This window comes from Solanum verrucosum, unplaced genomic scaffold (genome assembly GCF_900185275.1).
Source record: "Solanum verrucosum unplaced genomic scaffold, falcon-dt-bn FXZP01000062.1, whole genome shotgun sequence".
Classification (NCBI taxonomy): Eukaryota; Viridiplantae; Streptophyta; class Magnoliopsida; order Solanales; family Solanaceae; genus Solanum; species Solanum verrucosum.
The window spans coordinates 1438868-1458003 of record NW_026020477.1 but is presented as its reverse complement, the minus strand read 5'-3'; positions in this window follow the sequence as shown (position 1 = coordinate 1458003).

The following is a 19136-nucleotide window of genomic DNA, read 5'->3' as shown; positions in this document are numbered from 1 at the left end:
TAAGAAAATAATAATTGATATAGTGATTTTTACCATTTTACCCTTATTAATTATGAATTTGGTGACTTAAAAATTTAAGTTTTTCGAAAAATTCTACATTTTTCAAAGTAATTAATTGAGGATATAATAGGTAAAAAAATTGTTCTTTCTCAATTTGTCAAAATTGACAAGTAATTAGGAACAACTAAAAAAAAAGTAGACAAATAATTAGAAATAGAGGGGGCATTACTCAATTAGTAATTTATTGGTTATTACGCGATGGGATTGTATTTAATATCTTAGTGGAAAAAGATGTTCGAATTCATACTACTAATCAAAGGTGTCTGATTATCATTAATTAAGTCTTATTTATATGTGGGAAAGAAAATAATCTTTACTTCGAAATGGCTTTTGTCATTCAATTTTGATGGATCGTCAATCATGTTATGAATTCGAGATTTAATTTAAATAAAATTAAATTTTATATTCACTACATTGGATCGCGATTTTGAAAATATCACACATGTTTCAGTTTACACTTTATTTTTTTTTAAGAAATAGACGTCATAATCATCCATTTATCACAGAGTATTCAATGGTTGGTTCAAAATTTTAGTCGATCTGTGAAGTATATTGGTATAATATACATCTCTATTTTTCAAATAAGGCGCAACGTTATGAAACTCAATAAAATATAATAATTTAATTTAATTAAATTTAAAAGAATTTTAAGAAAGATTTTAGGACTCGCCACCTAATTTTAGGGTAATTAGTAAATCAATTAACTAATTAATAAAAAAATAAAAATTCTACGAAATCAATAGATTCTAGGTAAGAGTTCAAGTGATTCTAAAGAAAGATATTAACATCCTTCAAAATTCATAATTGTGGGTTTCGACTGAACTCGTTATTTTTAAATTGAGGAGGAGATAAAAATAACGTACAAATATAATAAACATGAACTATATACAAATAATAAAGTAAAAAAATAACTAAAGAAACGGCATAATATTTGTCTATCGTTAGCAATATACATAAAAAAAATATTATTGACATATCTTCCTTGGAAAGCAACTCTTGATATTTATAATACGCTTAATAAAATTGTTAGTAATGAATAATATTAACCAAAATAATTGAACATGTCCTATAGACATGAAAGACCTTAGAAATCAATAGTAATTTCTTCTTCGACCAGCTTCTCAACAAATAGCAAAGAAAAATAAAACAATAAAAAAATAACCCTCAACCCATCAGGACCATACCACACAAAATTAGTTGAATTTAACAAAAAAAATATCGAAACAAGCTAAAATATAAAACATCTATTCCAATTAGTGAGAATCACTACTCAAAATGCAACTAAAAAGTAATAATATAAAATCATATATAGCAATGACAGAGAAGGCAGTAATTGAAACATTTAACAATAACTAAGACAAAAAGCAAATATAAAACTGGGTAATAAAAAAATATCAACAAATCACTTCGATGATTGTTGTGCGTGAGAGAGGAGTGTGAGAGAGCAATTGTTGGGGTGGTGGACTGGAGCTATTTGGTCGTTTGCCGGACCGATCAACATTTGACTTGGTTTCTCATCTTATCATCTACCCCTTAGGTCTAAAGCTGACACTTGAAAGCTATGGATCTATTCCATCATCTCTACATTGGTCTATATTCTCTTTACTCTAATGCTTGAAAAAGACTTATCTCATGGCTACTTAACTTTGCGTAAACATGTACTAAGACTCCTTCTAAGACCTCTTTCTAAGATGCTTTTATTAACCTCTTCTCATTGTTTTTATCAAGCCGCTTCATTTAACTCTTAAGGAAAAAAATGCTTACACCAATCTATTCCACATTGACAGCTCAAATATACTATCTAGGCACACATGAAAAAAAGAAACTTAATTAGAACCTCATCTGGTTACATACAACCTCGGGTACACCTCTTAATGCTCTTGTTACTCTAATGACTTAACCACACTTCACTACTCTTACCTCAAAGTTAGAATCCCATACTTGTACCACTCACCTTTATTGTAACTAACCTCTTAACTCCTCTCCTACTCTATGTCAGGTCTACCAGATTAGATCTCAAAACTAACATCATCACCCTCATGTTGCCATTCTTTTTTATCACAACTCTCATCTCAAATTCAAGCCTAGTGTCTATTACAAAACACGAATATCAATATAATTCCTTGCATACTATACTAACTCATTACTAATAGATAAAATTAAGAAACACCCGCACCCAAAACCTCCTAACACGTAGGTCAATCTTTACCTCTCAGTCTACCTATTTACAAATTACTGTCACAAATCATTTTCAAAATCTAAGTACCATTTACCTACTCAATACACATCATTGGCTAACTAGTTCTATAACTCTCTGAAAATCACGGGATCTCCCAAAAATCATAAGTTTGGCTTAGATCTATCATTCAACACCTACACTTGGTGGTTACTAATACAATGACATATCATCATAAACTCCTTTCTAGTAAAAGTATACTCTAACTCATCCTAACTCGTAACTATTCCTCTATCCTTTATCATGAAATCTACACAAACTCATCACTTCTCAGTCTACCCATAAGGGGAAATTCCTCATTAATAATTTACTAGGGCATGATTGCAACAATATGATTTCCCTCAACACTATATTCCTTTCTTAGATTACTACACCTCTGCATTCATTCTTCTAACTCTGGGCACTTTCTTCTACTACTTTTTTCTACTACTTCTTATAATTTCGTACTCATACTATCTTTTTGGGTGGAAATACTTCACAAGCTCTAAAACACACTTCCTAATAAGGGTCTCAATTGGAACAAGGTTTAGAGAAGAGAGTAAATCTCGCTTTTAGCTTGAAAGCACGATTCATATGAATATGAGTGCCTTCTTTCGAATATCAATAGTTAAACTCACTCACAAGTTTCTCTCAAGCCACTCTGCAATCTCATGACTTTCTCAAGATTAATGCTAAGAGTTACTCATCGATAAGGATCTGGCTTTACTTTTTATTTACCTTAAGTATGAGGGGTAGTCGAATGAATTTGAGAAACACACGAGTTTGAATGAGTTCCTTATGACCTAGTTCTATTGCACGATTTTGCGTATGAAAGAAGGAAAACTTTTCTTAAAGGCCTGTAATCCCTTATTTATAGAAGTGGGGCCCTCACAACCATAAATAAGATCCTACTTGACACGACTTCATAGACACCCTAGGATACTTGAACTCTATGCTCTGATACCAAGTTTGTCAGGACCCGATCCTACACCCTAGACGTGGTCGGCACTCGATAACCATTGCTGGTCCTCAAGCGAACCCTCATCCTGGCTGACTACAAGCGAAAGACCAACTCAAGCATACGTATGCATCAAATTGAAAGAAATGTTAAAAAAACAACTTACTAAATTTCAAAACTTTATTGAATATACTGAGTATGAATCATAAGTTCAAATAAAACATCTGAAAACTGAAAGACTCTCCAAAACTGTCTACTATGAAGCCTCTACTATATATAGACGAGTGTCGGGACAAGACCCACGACTACTCAAAATGTTACTAATACTAACAACTCATAAAACTAGAGTACTCCGAAAGAAAAGATGTATCACTCATAAGCAGACGAGCGGATGAAGTGATCTCAACAGACTCTTGTTGAGGATCCTAAGAACATGTATCTGCATCATTAAAAGATGCAGGTCAAATGACATCAGTACATTGAATGTACGAGTATATAATATAGTTGAATAACAAATAACTGAAAGAAAGGACTGCAATAGATAACAATGTACTCAAGCTGAATGTAAAGAAATAAAAGAGTTAAATCATTTAAAGCTTTACAAAATACTTTCTCATAACTAAACTCAACATAATAAGTAATATATAAAAATACACTTTAACTCTATTGGAAGATTCTCTAACCGACAACCATCACTATGAGCTACATGATGATACAACATCTCGCCTACGCTGCCAGAACTGTCTTATACCTTGTCAGGATATATGACACCTCAACTAAGTGGATCCACTAAGCTATGCTTAAAACCAATAAGGAATCATCTAAAAAGTATGATCCTTTACCTATGTTGGCATACATGGTTTATGAGGATTTTGAGTTGTCTGAACTCATCCCCATATCCGTGCTCAATACTACTCCCAATAATATATACTCATGCTCAATGTTTAAAAACATACTCTTCCTCTGATTGAGATAATTGCTCAAACTATCCTCTTGAAAGAGGTAACTGCTCTTGAAATATCTTTGAACTCATAACTCATTTACAAATCAAAGTTTCTCCTTTATCAATGAAAAAACTGATACCTTTAGGAATACTTAGTTCCCTTATACTCTTACTCAATAAATACATGAAAACTCTTTCTAAAAAATATATCAAAATCATATTGTAATATGATCATTGATGAATCGGGAAGTCATACTGCATAAACATTGATGGTATATCTAGATACCATACTCCTTAAACATTGATGGCATACTCGACTGTCATATTAATCATGTTTTAAAAACTCTTTTTCAAAACTCATCTTACTTTCTTAAAAATTCAGTTCAAAACTCAAATGTTGGCTTTAAAAAGCTTCTCAAACTTTATAACTTAATTCATAGGGTTCATGTGGAATATGGACATGAACGACTTAACTCATGGATCTTAATAGCAATATGGAAACTCAGTACTCAGAACTCAAAAACGCAAGAACTCAACTATACTACTCATCTAAATAAAATACTCAATTCATAGGGTTCATGCTGATATATAGACATGAATTAATCAACTCAAGATTCTTAATGCATAACATATAGCAATTTAATAATTAGAAATAGAATTTCAAAAAGAAACAGGAACTCGAGAACTCAGAATCAACTCATCTCAAGAATACTCAAATCTAGAGGTAGAATCCTAGATTTCTCTTTTACTGATTTGAAAGTAGATGTAGGGCGTGAGGACGAACTAGTCAACCACTATGATAGCCTTACATACCTGGAAGAACAAGGTTCTTGAAGAATCTTGAAGAAGAACTTGATTAGAAGCCTTGAAACCCTAACTTGAAGGAGAAAAATCAAGAAAACCTTTCTTGAATTAGTTTTCTTGAAATTCTATGGCCAAGAATTATTATTTTCATTAGTGATTCATAATTGTATGGAGGTTGAGTTGGAAAGAATGAAATTCTTGGAGAAAGACTTATCTTGAAGAAGAATCTTGAAAAAGATTGAAAGAATCTTGAATGGAGTCTTTTACTTTGATTTATCCTTAGGGTTTGAGAGAGAAGAGAATGATGGGTTACGAGACGAAAATATGATTGTTTTGGGTCTCTAATTAGTAAAGAATTTTTTTTACTGTTTTCTTAGAGGTATAAAGACAAAAATGACCCTTTTTAATGTTTTCCAGTCGGCTAATTCGTCACAACACTGTATCATGTTACTAAAATGGTCATAACTTTTTACTCGAAACTTGGATTGAAGCAAAATTGGTGGAGTTGGAAAGAAGATTCAAATACCTTTAATTTGATATGTTATGGGCCACATAACTCTTTATATACTAAGAGATATGGTCATTTGAAGTTGACCAAAGAGAATCTTACATTAAAACAAAATCGGTAAGGAAACTTTCAACTCTACTTTGTGCTAGGAGTTTCTAGTGACCTTAATAATATCTAAAATCATTCCCTCACAAAAGAATCTACCTTTACATATATGGGCAATTTAAGAATCACCTGGTACGATCTTATTCTCAAATGAAGAGTGGTTCGGATCTTAACTTAGAAAATTTTGGGGTGTTACAATCCTCCAAAAGGGGCAACCTGGAAAAGGAGGTAAATGCCCCCATCAGGAGCTCTAGGCCCCCTAGTTTACCCTCTACCCTCAACGTACCCCACAAACTACCCTATCTCCTCCAATTTACCTCGATACCCCTCCTTCAGATTTCTCAGCCACAAACTCCATTATCGTATTGGATACGCCTCCTAAGCCCAATCACAAATTCGACACACCGCCTCATACCAATACTGACGTGGACTATTCCACAGCCACATCCTTATCCAATTGTTTTAACTATACATAATGTGACTAATGTCCCTTTAACCCCAAAACCTAGGAGCTCCTTCATACCTACCAAATCTAACTTGCTAAAAGTAGATATTTTAAAAGAGGGACCTGAACTTATTATACCTAGTACTAACGGACAAGCCTCAAAAGTTCCTTGGAAAATACTCCCATTAACGCCATATTTATTGACTTGCCTATTCTAGAAACAAATGTATCGCTCACCTCTAAGTTCACAAACCAGGAGACAGACAACGAGACTACAAACCCTTCAACCTTACTATCAAACGAACAAAATCAGAATGGAAACCAACAACAACCAAAACTCCCAGAACCCAGAGAACTCACCACCCAAAACATCCACGACTCCCATCTACGCAACTCCAGTTCCTCCACCAAACCATATGCCCATGTCCTAGCTGTAAATGGGGCTCCAAGGACACTCACTATCGTTCAGAGTGATGTTAGACGGGAGGGAAGTAGCAATAAATGTCCAAAATCCATTGTTCATAGCTTAAGTGGTGTCGGAGGGGATGCGGTTGGCAATGGAGACATACAACCACCAAGTATGGCTAACCAGTATGCTCAATCCTCAAGTAAGCACCTTTTTACCCACCTTCCATTCTTCCATATCCCAACTTGGGAGACACCCCTGCTGCACCCCATGGAGGAAAACTAGGGAGAAATGTCTTTTTATCCATCTCATTTGTGGTACCAGGCGAAAGACCCCCTCTACAACCCACTCCACATGTACCAATAGGGGGATCCCTTACCAGTGATGATTCTAATGGGATTAATAGGAAGCTCTACATAGGGACCAATCAATGTAGCATTACCATCTCAGGTACTTCCTCCTATCCCATGCTTCCCTTTCCCAGTCCTTCATTTCACTACAAATGCTGAAGAAGTAGACGAAGTAATAAACCTAATGAGGGAAACGAGAATAGAAGTATCAATACTAAAAGAGATAAAAATAATGATTGACAAATCACAATACGAGAAAAGATCCATCCTTATTTGTCACCCAAATCTATTAAAAATCTAGCTAGATATCAGACCTCCAATAAATCCAGAGATAGGGAAAGAAATCTTAATAATGAATCCCCTTCTAAGAGACCAAGCGAACCAAGTAGAGAACAGGAGGAATCTACCACTAGTAGTCCCACACAACTCCAACAGATCAATGAATATAATCGTATGGAACTGTCGAGGGTGTAACGACCCAGACTTTAGGAGAAACTTTCGCTCACTACTAGACTGGCACAAACCACCAGTAGTAGCATTATTAGAAACAAAAATGCAAGATCATCAACCCCTATTAAAGAACTTTTCGTTCAATAAGATGATAGAAGTCCTAGTTGTGGGGAACTCAAGCGGCATCGTAGTGCTCTGGGACGATAATTTTTTAGAGCTTGATGAGATCGCTACAATAGCTCAGCAAGTGCATGCAATGATTAAGGTACACTACTCAAATACTACTTGGTTATTTAGCTGCATATAACCAAGAATAACATTATGAATTGATCGATATGGGATTTAAAGGTAGTAAATACAGTGGCTAAAAAAATATTCAATAATAAAGCATCTCTAATATTTGAAAGGCTTGATACGTTCATGGCAAATAATGAGTGGCTGCAACATTTTAATGATGCCCAAGTCCATCACCTGACTAGAACACATTTGGATCATTGTCCTTTGGTAATCTCTCTACATAAAAACCCCCCATAAAAAAAAACATAAATTCTTTAGGCTAGAAACTATGTGGACCTCTCATCCCGAATTCAAAAATGTTATTAAATCAGTTTGTGAAAGAAACCATAACCTTCATGTAGCCTTTAGGATCTTTGACGGATAAGTTAAGCGATGGAGTGCGTCAACCTTTGGAGATACTTTCAATTAAAAAAAAGAAAACTAAGTAATAGAATTAGGGGCATCCAAAACTCCCCTATATATAGGGATAGCCTATTCCTCCAATAACTGGAAAAATCGCTATTTTCGAAGTTCAATATTCTCCTAAAAGCCGAGGAAGATTTTTGGAAGCTTAGGTCACGCATCAACTGGATTAATCAAGGAGATGCAAATACTAAGTTTTTCCACATATTAACCTTGATAGGCGTAGAAGAAACATACTTAATGCCCTACAGTTGGAGGATGGAAGTTAGGTCTATGACCTAAAAGGAATTATTGAACAAACAACCCATTTCTTCAGGAACATGTTCCAAACTAACCATTCCCAGTCTTCCAAGGTTCTTGAGTCCCAAAACTACCTCCCCATCTCTGAACCATACTGATCAAACATTACTTGATCAGGATGTCACAAATGAAGAAATCTGGGAAGTAGTTAGGTCCTTCCAACCAAACAAACCACCTGGCCCAGATGGGATACACCCCTTCTTCTACCAGAAGTACTTGGATAAGGTTGGACCATCTGTTAAATCTTACTGTCGAGACACATAGGCAGTGGGTCAAATTGACCCGTTTATAAATACGACTCATATATGCCTAATCCCAAAGAGTAAAAGTGCCTCCTCTCTAAAAAAAACTTCCGTCCAATCAGTTTGTGTAATACTACATATAAAATCATCACAAATATAATTAAACCCCTCATGAACAAACTTGTTGGTCACAATGAAACAAGTTCCCTAAAAAACAGACAAGCCACCGGTAATGCCATCATAGTGTAGGAAGTAATTAATTACCTCAAAATAATGTAAGTGAAAAAAGGGAACATGGTCATGAAAATAGATCTAATAAAGGCATTTGACAAATTTGAGTGGTCCTATGTTAGAAATACCCTCCAATCTTTTGGCTTCCCACCAATGATCATTGGACTAATCATGTCGTGCATCTCAACTAGCAAAGTAGCAATCCTAGTCAATGGGATAAGAGCTGAATTTTTCAAACCATCTAGGGGAATTCGGCTAGGGGATCCTATGTCTACATATATATTCATTCTATGTATGGAGAAATTATCCCATAACATTAACATGACCATCCCTAAAAAATGTTGGAAACCAAAATAGAAGGTAAAGGTCCCGAACTCTCTCATTTATTTTTTGCCGATGACCTTGTATTGATGTAAAAAATGGACCTTAATTCGTGCGAAAGTATAAATCACACTATTCAGAAATTTTGTAAATAGAGTGAACAAAGAGTAAATCATGGTAAATCTAAGTTAATCTTCTCCAATAATTGTTCAAAAGAAATCACAAAGGATATCATTAAAACCATGGCTTTCCATTAAAGCAACCACTTCAGAAAATATTTAGGGTTCCCCATCATTAAAGGTAAGGCGACCGCTAAGGACTTTCAGTTTATCTTTTATTACCTCCAATCCAAGATGATGGGTTGGAAGACCAAATTTCTCAACATAGAGGGAAGAACCACCTTAGCCAAGTCATGCCTAAACAGTATCCCCACTCATATTATGCAGCTCTATAAATTACCAATCAGCATCACAAACAAGCTAGATAAAATTTATAGGAACTTCATATGGGGAACCATATATATTAAAAAATAATTGCACCTACTAAAGTGGGAAATCATTACGGAAGATAAAGAATCAGGAGGTCTAGGCATCTATAAAAGTAAATTAAAAAATAAGGCTCTTTGAGCAAGCTAGCATGAAGAATGATCAAAAACCCGAAGTCACTATGGGCCTCCACCCTCTTGAGAATAAACAATAGAAACTCAGAGCTTATAAACTCCAATAACCACCTGAAACAATCCAGACAACTATGGAAGAACATCATAACCAGTTGGCATGATGGTAATGAAGGGTTACGCTGGGATCTTGGAGATGGGGAAAACATTAGATTTTTGGTAGACCCCTGGATAACTCATCATAAACCACTAAGAGAGATACTTAGTGGACCCCTAAAGGAAAATGACCTAAGCTCAATAGTCAGTCGCTATTAGTCATGTTTCCAAAAAATCCTTAACTTAGTAGAACCTTATAGTAGTACCCTTATCTAGTATGTAACATGCAAGATTGGTAAGTTATTTATCACCTAAGTGGATGGCCACCTAAATAAGTGAATTTCACCACGCAATTTGGTTAGTCTACGGTGTATACTTTACTAATCCTTACCTTTGATCCCAAATTAGCTATCCCTTGGTGTTTTCAAGATATTAGATGAGGGTTGATAGCCTCAAATCTTTGTCTAATTCATTTCTTTATTTGTTACCCTTAGGTCCTATGAGTAGGAATAAGACAAGTTCAAATGTTTGCAACCGTTAAAAAATAATCAAAGCAAAGGGAAAAATAATACATGCATGCACACTATTCAAGAATTACTAGTTATTAGGTCTACGTTGTTAATTCATCATGGTTACCACAACTCTAGTTGTGGAATTATCTACTCATAGTTGTTTGATCACAATGCATAATAATTTAATTAAAAGAAATTATGAACTTACAATATGAATATTGATAATCTCCCATTATTGAATTGAATTGCAAAGTCAAAAGTTAAGGATCAATGTATAATTAAAATCCCTAGAATTCAAGAATTAAAGAAAAGGTGGTTAACTATTAATTTCCAAACTCAAAAATGACATAACAACGTAAAATAAACCCTAACAAAAGTATTTATAGATATCTAAAAGCTAAACCAAACTGATTTGGAAAACAAGGATCAACAACTTCTACAATTCAGATGTATAGATCGTAGTCCCTATACGGCTCGTGGAGTCTTCTCGTAGATGACAATGTATAATCAATTTTCATGACATTTTCTATGCGTAAGAAATACGGTATGTAGACTAAATTACAGTCCGTCCTGTTGGTTTGAGCCTTCTATTTTTCAACTTTTTGAATATCATCTACAAGCCTCAAATGACATCCCGTGCAAGCTTCTATGGCTCGTAGTATGACCTGGTGGTCTAGTCAGTGACTTTTTCAGATCTCCGATATTTCTCTTCTACAAAATTGTATCTATGACTCGTACACCAGTGTATGGCTCGAACTCTTCAGGCCTTGAGATGTCAACTTTCTATTTTTTAACTACGAACACTAATCTACGACCCTTCAAACTATGTACGGCTCGTACTATCCTCCGTCAACCTCATACTGGAAATCACTTGTCTAAACTTTCATCTACAAGTCCATCTACAACTCATGGTTAAGATCACGGCTCGTAGTATGACTCGTGGATGGTCAAAAATCACACAACATCATTGTCTTCTTACCTCAGCGGACAATATCATATTTTTCTGCAATACAAGGACAAAACACAATCGAATCTATTAACAAGCGCTTAAAGACTGTTGGAAGGTATGCGTCCACTAACTACGATAGAAACATGTCCTTTACACAGTAATGATGCACGAAAATAAATACAGAAAGTAAAGACGAGACACAATACTTTACGTGGAAACCTCCTTGCTCAAGGGAGTAAAACCACGACCTATCTCACAGGATTTTCAAACTGTTTTCACTAATTTTCACAAGCAAAAGCGAAACACAGTTTACAACCAAACAATGAGATTAACCTCTAATCTCAATACTAAGTAATACCCCCTATTACTTAACTGAGCCTAAGCAATGCCTGCATTGCCCACTATACTAATCATTATTGATTAATATAGACTTTTCCGTAAGACACAAGTTTGCCCTCAACTATGTGCTTACAATGATTCACACAAGTTTTGAAACGTTTCTATCAAAGTGAAACGAATTCTAAAAGTTAAGCACAAACACAAACAATCAAAATAACAACAAGTTCAGGAAGCAAATCGTCAGTCTATGAGGTCCCTTGTTGTTTTGTTGAAGCTTGAATTTTCTATCTTTGAATGAATAAATTGATATTTTGTTTGTCATGTTGAATATATCAACCATAAAGAATTATTAACTGTTGGACAAACAACCTCGTCCATTCTGATTGGTTGAATACGCTGACGACCTCACCAACCTCTGACACGACAACTTTCTAGCTGTATAGCACATTGTCCTGGACGAGAACTCTCTGCAGAGAACCGAGTCCCTACCTTTGTGAGGATCATCAAAACATCTGAAAACAGTAAGACTTATCATTTTCCCCCTTTTTGATGATGACAAACAACTGCCTCACATGAGTTATCATTAATTCAAAGTGCATCAGTCCCCCTATCAATATTCCCTCTGTTTCAATAAACAATTAACAATCAAATCCCCCATTTGACATGATTGAAAATGATTAACAGTAAACTTATGCAAACTGCATGCAAACGTTAGGAATTCAAGGCCATGGGCCACACAGTACATGCGCAAGTAAGCAAAAATAGAGAAGATAAAAGCATACTAGTCAGGGCAAAAAGAGATGATATCATTAGATCACTAATACTGACAACAAGGTTCGATCAAAACCGTACACTTTTCCACAAGAACTGAAAAGTGAAACCATCAAAGATATTGAAAGACATATTAAATCTTGGATAGAAGACTTATTTAGGACGGAGGGGGAGGAGGAGGTAAGGAACGCAACAACAGGGTCATGCGATTATTAGCATCAACGTGGGCCTGGAGTAGTTGCTTGTTGAGAGCCTGAACTTCCTCACTGGGTGAGGCATTTGAATTCAGCAACTAGGCATTTTTTCAGCTCTCAATTTTTCGACTTCTTCCTTATCCACATAACTGGTACCAGGTCTCTTAGAAATAGTTTGTTGCATCTGAGCCTTAAGTCGCACAATCTCAACCTCCTTTGCATTCAAGGTTATTGTAAGATCATTTAGCTCTCGCTTGAGGGATTCTTGCTGCTCAAGAAGATCATACACATGAGACTTACCCTTGACCTTTCCTTCAGCACAATCACATTCCAAAAGGGTTGCTGGAGAAAACATCTACTTTACAGTACCAAGTACTCCTCTGCCAAGAGCTACACCAAAGTGTTCAAACACATAGTTCAGTAGGTCCCCATAAGGTATGCCACGTCTGGCATTTTTTCAAGTCATCACCCTATGCATGTGTTCAAGCATGATTGTTGGAAGGTTGATAGCCTTAAGTTCATCCAAATGTTCCATGAGGAACAGATCTGCAGTAGAGGCTACAATTCTCTTCTCACTCTTTGGCACCAAGACCTTGTTGATGAACTCAAACAACAACTGATACTCTCCCATTAGGAATTTCTTATGTAGACTTGCACGTTTTCTGTCCCCATACTTGGTAGGCATTTGAAAAAAATCACTAGAAGGTTTGCAACCTTCAATGGACTGGATCCCTATTGAAGGAACATTCAAAATGATTCCCAAGTGTTATTCATTTAGAGAGATCTTTACCCTCTTAACTGTTGTCTGGATGCCTCCATCATCGAGAATCTCCATCTTGTAGTATAATTCCCACACCTCTGGCTCATGCAAATAAGGTGTTGGAGCTTCAAACAGGTGTTCCCAACTTTGCAACGACACATAATCGAAAGGAGTAGACATACCATATTTTGTGAGGATTTCTGGATCAAACACTCTCCCATTCAACACCTTTTGTTTTTCAGGTTCAACAACACACTATTTTCTTGTCAACTCCCTAATCTCGACTTGCTTCTCAAAGGTCGTACCTGTTCCGTTCCTAGGTTTTGGTTTTGAAGGGGCCTTTTTGGTCACCTTGTCCCTTTTCACAGGTGATTCATCACAGTCTTTGGAACCCCTTTAGCCTTGACCCGTTCCTTTTCTGCCTCCACCTTTCGGTTCACCACTACTCGAACAATGTCTTCAGACTCTATCACTTGAGCCTATGCTTAGAGGCGGTGAGGTAAGTTCCTCAACAGGCACAAAAAAAATCATTCTTTGTCTATGATTTCTTTCTGTTTGGACTTTGTTTGCCACCATAGAGTCTCTCATTAATTTCTACACCACTCATCTAGTTGCATATCTTCTTTTGTCTTCTTTGTGGTGAGACTCCACCATATTCCCTTTACCCTTTCTTTTTCTTTTCCTTTCAGACTCAGTAGGTGCATCCTCATGTCTAGTCTCAAGTATGGCATCAACTACTCCTAAATCTGAGACAGTCACAGTCGAAGCATTAGCACCTCGAACCCTTTTTCTATGCTATACTAGAAAAGTTTCTTCTTCATTATCTTCCTCACTGTCAACCCCAAAGGAATTAGGAATTTGGTCGAACACTGTGAGGGACCCGTTCCGGCGATCTACACTCTTGTTCTAAGAATGTTGTCTGAATATCCCCTCTTAGAGAAGCAAAACTTTGTATGACCACCAATTCCTATGTCGCTGCCAAGATGTTGGATTCTATAACCTTACCCTCAGGGAAATCCCCTTCAAAAAATCTTTCAGACATGGTAGACGACACTGGGCTTGGTTGAGACACAACTTCTAGATCTTTAATTTGGGTCTCAAGAGTTGGCTTCACAACTGACTGGGCTCCAAAATTCTTTGAATCTTTGTCTGACAGAACCATAGTTGGAGAGTTGGGAAAGACATCCCCAAGATTGATTTTAGAATATACTAACACTTCAGCGTGGGGTGTGATGGATTCATCAGTCTCACTAACCCTACAAACTGGTGTACGGAGATCCTTCAGGATTAGGAATTGAGAAATTGAATGAACTGGAATTTTCAATTTCTTGGGAGAGAGGGGATTTTGAGAAAGAAGAAGAGTTCAAAATTCTCTCAGACAACAAGAAGAATACAGTTGATAACTTAGTGAGAGAATTCAAAGAGAATAGGAAATAACTTATGAGTGTTGAATGCTCTCAAAAGATTGTATTTAACAAGGTATCAAGTCCCTGAATAGTAGTGACTCTTGGTTTTTAAACTGAAAAGACGTCTGTAACTGACACAAGGAATATGGAGGAGACACGTGGCAGTGACTGTTCACAGAAAACTGTGTAGTAAAAGTTATACCAACCATCTGGGGGACCAGGTCCCTTTCTATAGATATCACTGCCGGACTGCCAGTTATGGTTAGATGTTCCCTTCAGCCAACATGCCATGACTGTGTACCTGCAATAAGGTACCAAATGTGAATTCACAAACATTAAGCAATACAAAAAGTATAAATGCCTACCCTTCCTAGCATAGTCATATGAGAGGCTTCATGAAAACTTCTTGTGACATCAAGTGATCTTGTGCATTCCCAAACTCAATATATTCTTGATGAAACTTTCTGTAACACCCCGACTTTTCAAAATGTCTAAATTAACTTGCATCTTCATGGAAAGACAAGGAGGGTGGGTAATAAATTAAGAATGATGTGGTACGCCATATTTTAAGTGTTCAAGGGTTGTATCTCAAGTTTTGAAGTTAGGTAAGTGGAAAAATAAAAGTTGGCGAAAGTTATCGTAAGTTCATTTTTAAAGATTTCTCTGAAATTTGGGTAAAATATCTTGGATGTTTTCTCCCAATATATAAAGAGTTAGAAGGCCTATCACCTATTAAATCGAAGGTACGAGTCTAGTTTGCAACTTACGAAACCCCGTATCCAATCGACATCGGAGTAAAAAGTTTTGAGGGTTTTATTACTTATTGTCGGGGCAAAATCCGGGTCGAGTAAAAAATGTGGTATGTCGGTTTACTCGTTTTAAGCCATGAAAACATTTCTTTTCACTTACAACCCAGAAATAAAGATCAAGAGAGGGTTCCTATGGAGTTCTTGCATGATGAAGGTTAGTTTTTGACCATTTCTACCATTAAAGGTTGCCCCCGTGCCTAGACACATGATCTCTACACATGGCAATTGTTTTTCCCTTCTATTAGCTGCGTTTGGAGCTAGTTTTTGAATATATAAATTTGTAGTTATTGGTTTTTCTTCAAGGTTTATACTTGGTTAACTAAGGTAATCATCTCGGGACTCTTTTATGATTGTTTTAATGAATTTCTATGGATGTTTCAACAAGTTGGGGCAGTATGGCAAATCTGCCGATTTAAGATTAATTGTGAACTATTTATAGGTGCGTAACAGTTGTGTATATTTAGTATTTGTGAAGCTTATGACATATGGAACAACTTTCGTGAATGAACTATGACCTTTCGAGCATTCATTGGAAAGGTATGTTAAGGCTATTCCCTTCGTTCGACATGTTTCCTTAGAGCTTGGTAGTGATATAATAGGGTAGTTAATGTTGGTGATCTTGTAGATGTAATTTTGAGTGGGTGGCTGATTGAGTGGTTATAAAACCTCATTTTAGGGACTCATAATCTGTTAAGAGCGACCCTAAGTTAGGAACGACTTGGAGATTATTCATATATATTATTTATAGCTAAATTTCTCGCCTTTAACCTATTTGATTATTTGTTGTCGCCCTTGGGGCTATTGTGGTTAGTTGTTGAGCTATGAATTGTCTATGGGGGCTACGATGTTGTCTAAAAGGACTATGTTATTGCCAAAGAGGTCTATGTGTTTCCCATGGGGCTATATTGATGCAAAAGAGTGTTATGTAATGCCTATGGGGCTATTTTGACTCCGAAGAGGGCTATGCATTGCTTACAGGTCTATATTGATGCAAAAAAGGGTTATATGTAGCCCATATAGCTATGATGTTGCCTAAGAGGGTTATGCGCTGCCTACGGGGCTATATCGTTGCCAAAAAAGGCTATGTGACTTCTTATAAAGACAAGGGGCTACCGATGGGGGTATGTAGATTGATTTGACACCTTCTAGGCTTATGGGGGCCTAGGTAGGTGGTATGTTGTTTGTACCTGCCGAGCTTATGGGGGATTGGTTAGGTTGTTGTATGATCATTTTTGTATTTTTAGATTCAGTAATAGGGCAGCATACTTATCTAAATTTTGATTTCCTTACGTGATTGCTTTTGGTATAATATGATACTTGCTCATTTAGTCTATAGTCTTTCATACTCTGTACATTATTTTGTACTGACTCCCCATTGCCTGGGGGTGCAACATTCATGCATGCAGGTCCCGACAGATGACTTTGTAGACCTCCTCAGCAACAGGATTGACTTCTATCTGATTGGCTAGCCCCTTTCCTCCGGAGCTGCCAGAGTTGGGAAGTTTGTTAGCTTTTGTTGTATATATCTTTATGGGTAGGCTTGGACCCTGTCCCACCAATCTTTACTACTCTTAGAGTCTTGCAGACTAGTGTGTGGGGTGTATAGCTACGTTATGGCCATGTTGGCCTAGTTTTTTGGTTTGCTGAAGCTTGTGAGCTGTTTGATGTATTGTCTTGATATATACATGCTTTCAACTTTGGTATAGATATCATAGTGATGGCCCAATCAGGACTTCTGTGCTAGTTCGCTATTTATTTATATGATCTGTTGACAGGGGCCTTGGAGGCCGAGGCTTAGCTTTAAGCTGAGATATACTTGTTTGTTTTCTTGATTGCGTGTGGCTGCCATGCACTAGTAGAAAATGGTTCAATAGGGTCAGCTTGGGCCAAAGTTTTAGCATTAGGAGCCAGTTGTGCCCCTTAAGTTTGGGGCGTGACAAACTTGATATCAGTGCAACGTCGTATCTTAGGTAGTCTGGAAGCTGTGTCTAGTAGAGTCTTGTTTATAAATGTGTTGTGCACCACATTCGATACGCAAGAAGCTACCGGGCATGTTAGAAGGACTATCCTTCTTTTTCTCACCTCGTGCTATAGAGCGGTGTCTTAAGGGTTGAGGTTTCTGGCTTATAATTGATACTTGTATGCAGATAGAGATGACTGACACCAGACATACCACAACTAGCCAAGGGCTAGATACAGCTGCAGACGAGGGTACGGGCAAGGTACCACAGGTGGAGGTAGCCCATTGTGAGACCCAAAGGGAGACATCTTCTCATCCCGTTATAGCTTCTCCACCGATTCAGGAGCCTCCGAGGGCTAGGACTTTCGGCTCCACCAACAGTATCACCTCTAGTTACTCATATTCCATCTGATCAGGATTTCAAGAGTGCAGTATGTATGTTAGCACAGTTAGTAGTTGCACATCTCCAGCCAGTTGTGCCAGATGTTGTCGGACCTTCTAAAGGTCCCTGAATTTCAAGAGTTTGTTAATTTCTTCCCTTGAATCCTCCACAGTTTACAGCGACAGATCGCAGAGAGGACCCTCGACACTTTGTTGATCAGCTTCATAGGATCTTTAGAGTCATGCATGCCTCAGCGACTGAGTTAGTTGATTTGGCGGCATTTCAATTGCGCGATGTTTTAGTATTGTGTTACGAAAGTTGGGAGAGATTTAGGGGAAAATATGCATCTCTACCCACTTGGGATAGCTTTACAGAAGCTTTCATAGATCATTATTTTCCTCGAGAGATTAGGGATAGCCGGGTGGACCTGTTTCTGAACCTCTGACATGGCAGCATGAGTGTCCAAGAGTATGGGCTGAGATTTGACTCATTGGCTAGATATGCACCAGCATTTGTTGATACGTTGCATGATAGGGTGCGCAATTTGTTGGAGGGCTCGACTCAGACTATAACGACGCTTGTTCTACCGCTGCACTAAATGATAATATGGATATCTCACGAATTCATGCTTTTGCACAAGGCATATAGGATCACCGACATCTACAATATATGAGTGATAGGGTCTAGAGAGAGAGACAGAAGAGGGTTAGGCCCACTGGTTCACATGGAGATTTTCAGGGTGGTCCCACACCTTGATATTCTATTAGGCCAACTAGACCTCTACCATATCAATTCCAGGGTAGTAGATTTGATCATCAGGGACAGTGAGGCCCAGGAGAGGGTTTACGAGTATCAGGCTCTCAACAACAGAAGGGTTCAGGCCAGGCTAGGACAGCCCTGTCGCGTTGCGCTACTTGTGGGAGGATGCATTTCGGGAGGTGCAGACAGGGTTCCACAGATTGTTATTCTTGTGGACAGGAGGGGCATGGGTAGAGAAACTACCTGACCATAGGTCAGGGTGGTATAGGTCAGTAGACCAGGTCAGTAGTAGGTTCCTCCTCATTAGCACAGTCTACAGGGCATGGACCCTAGACTTCATCAGTTAGAGTTAGAGGCAGAGGCAGAGAGGGAACATCTAGTTTTGGTAGTGGACAGAACCATACATATTCATTAGCCGGCCGATAAGACTTAGAGTCATCACCAGATGTTGTCACGTACCTTGATTGTCTTCTCCCATTGTGTTTATGCTTTGATAAATCCTGGATCTACTCTGTCTTATGTTACTCCATTTATTGCGGGGAAGTT